Below are 3,226 nucleotides of genomic sequence, written 5' to 3'. Positions count from 1 at the left end.
GTTGCTTATCAAAGCTCTCCTTTCATTCGTCCAGAGCTACCAATTCCAGATCCAATTCCAGCTATAGAATTTCAAACAACTGAGATCACTAAGGTCATCAAAGAGCACCTCAAGCCAAACAAGTCTCCAGGGTATGACCTCATTGCGCCGAAAATGATTATGGAGCTCCCTGCGTGCACCATCAACTTTATAAAAATTCTATTTAACTCTATTACAAAGCTTGGCCACTTCCCCCAACAATGGAAAAAATCCATTATAATAATGATACCGATACCAGGGAAAGACAAAGCTTTGGCCTCTTCATATATACCAATAAGTCTACTTTCATGCTTATCAAAGCTTTTTGAGAAACTTCTACTGCTCCGTATCACGCCTCGTATGACTTCGAATAATATAATCCCTGAACATCAATTTGGCTTCCAAGAAAAGCATGGCACCATAGAGCAGGTGAACCGTATCACATCTGAAATTCGAACCGCCTATTAACAACGAGAATACTGTTCTGCTATATTTCTGGACATATCCCAGGCATTTGACCGAGTCTGGCTGCAAGGACTTATGTATAAAATAAAACTATTACTCCCACAAAACTGTCATGAGCTGCTCAAAACATACCATACCTCAAAACAGACCAGCGTCTAACTATGTCAACATTTGCCGATGATACAGCCATACTAAAAAGATCTAAATGTCCGCTGGAGGCATCCAGAAACCTCTCCTCTCACCAATAGAAGACCTCTCCTCTCACCCTAATAGAAAAGTGGATGGCGGACTGGCGTATAAAGATAAAAGGTGAAAAATCTAAACACATTACCTTTACTCTCAACAGACAAAACTGCCCCGCTCTAAACTCTTGTCCCCTCTGTGAATGAGGTCACATATCTCGGCGTCCACCTGGACAGGCGTCTTACGTGGAAAAAACATATTGAAGCAAAACGGGACCAATTAAGACATAAATCCAGAGGACTGCTCTGGCTTATTAATCCTCGTTCCCTACTTCGACTGGAATATAAAGTACTACTCTACAATTCAGTCATAAAGCCTACCTGGAAGTATGGCTCCGAACTTTGGGGCAATGCAAGCAGTAGCAGTATAGACGTTATCCAAAGGGCACAGTCTAAATTGCTCAGAACCATCACAGGAGCTCTATGGTATATTCGCAATGAAGATATCCATAGAGACATAGGTATACCTCTCGTCAAAGTCGAAATTTCTCAACTCCAGGAAAAATACAAAAGGAAACTCTCCACGCACCAAAATCCTCTAGCCAGATCGCTAAACCAAGTTAGTCAACAATCCCGATTAAGAAGAAATGACCTTCCATCCCGTTGACATCGGAGGCCCCATAGTATAGATGTTTACAAAGATAAACTAATGATGTATTAGATTAAGATTTTTAAAATTGTTGTTAGTCTCTCAATAAGAGAAGATCCAACAAATAAATGATAAAAGTATAAAAAAAAAATATATATATATATATAAAATTTCCAAAACGACGAAAAAAAATACATTCCCTCGAGCTACTAAAGTTGTTGGGTCGGACTTTTACGTCGACGACATGTTAACGGATGCTGGTTGCGTGGAGGAGCTAAAGACAATTAAGTCTGAAGTAACTCAGATTCTTCAAAACGCTGGGTTTGAATTGAGTAAGTGGTTTTCAAACTCGCCTGAAGTTACTGCGACCGAGAGCACCGTTAAGCCAATAACACTTTCGGACTTAAAGCTGACTAAGGCATCGCTTGGGTTCCCAAAAATGACGTGTTTAAATTTAAAATTGATACTTCAGTCATGGGTCAAAGGGCGACTAAGCGGAACATTCTTTTGGTGACATCAAAGTTATTTGACCCCCTTGGCTTATTAAGCCCAATCCTTATTAAAGGAAAGATTCTGGAGCTTTGGCTTAATAAGCTATATTGGGATAAGTCGATTCCACTGCATTTGGAATCAGCGTGCCTTGTCACAGTTAGAAGATATATCTATACCGAGATTTGTGATGAGTGAGACGAAGTCACCAATTCAAATTCATTCCTTTTCATCGATGAGAGCCTACGGAGCCTGCGTCTATATTCGTTGCGAATCTGCAGATGCGTAATTAGATTAGATTATATTAGTAGCATAACTAAATACTGAAGCCCAGAACAAATTGAAGTCTAGTCTGAGTCAGCATAGGGCGGAGCGGGAGCGAAATAAAAGCTCAGTTACGCTTTCTGGCGAATTCGCCCCCTTTGCCACAATAGATAAGCTTGGCTTAAGTTCTTTTTGGTTGAAAATAACAAATTATTACGTCGAGTCGCGTGCTTGTAATTTTTTTCGTCGTTTTGGAAATTTTATATTAAACAGCCACCTTTTGTTTCAAAAATCGTTGAGATAAAATAATCTCATTAAACAATAATAATAGTAACAATAATTTTTCTTGCCAATCCATTGTAGGGGATTCTTGGATAAGAGATAATTTTGTTACTTATCGGTAATCGTAAACGTTGTTAATCATATTAAAACTTTATATGGAGACAAAATAAAATGCAAAATAAAATTTTATTGCAACTGCGGATAGGAACGGATAGCTGCAATCAACGAGGGAGTAATTCGTTTAGATTTGGTTTGCATTTGCGGAGAATACAGAGAGCTTTCTTTGCTTTTAATTGAGAGCCTTTGTTACTAACAGTAGACTCTGGAACTTCAAATTCACAATTATTTTTACTACGGGGATATGAAATGAGAATATCAATACATAATCTTTGAAAAAGACGTTTCGAACTATGTTTTCCCATTGGCGGTCTTTATATTTGGTTAAAGGCCAAATCGTTCTTCGTTCGGATATTCAAACATTTTTCGCGTTTACGGTTGTAAATCTGGAAGTTTACATTGATTCTGCTCCACTTTCATCAAAAGCTCAAATTATCTATGGCTTGTCCAGGTTAACTTTCTACTTTTTCCTAACAGTTTTGTCATAGGAAATGACAACTCTGCAAAATTTGCATCAAAGCTGCGGTACCGATACCGTCAAGTTGAAGGTCTCCTCTTAATTGTTTCATGTTATAGGGTGCAGGCCAATTTAGATATTCCTCCATTCCAATTATATTATTATTATGCTACATATTAAGTGATTTTGTTTGTTACAAAGGTCTTTATAATATTTTTTATAAGCATATCATTTCTTTTCTGAGTTAATTTAATCTTTTATAATAAGATAATTTTTTTAATTTCGTTTCCGATCTCTTACTAT

Source organism: Drosophila ananassae (assembly GCF_017639315.1).
Source record: "Drosophila ananassae strain 14024-0371.13 chromosome Y unlocalized genomic scaffold, ASM1763931v2 tig00000089, whole genome shotgun sequence".
Lineage (NCBI taxonomy): Eukaryota > Metazoa > Arthropoda > Insecta > Diptera > Drosophilidae > Drosophila > Drosophila ananassae.
The sequence above is the reverse complement of the archived record's forward strand: the minus strand, read 5'-3'. Positions refer to the sequence as shown.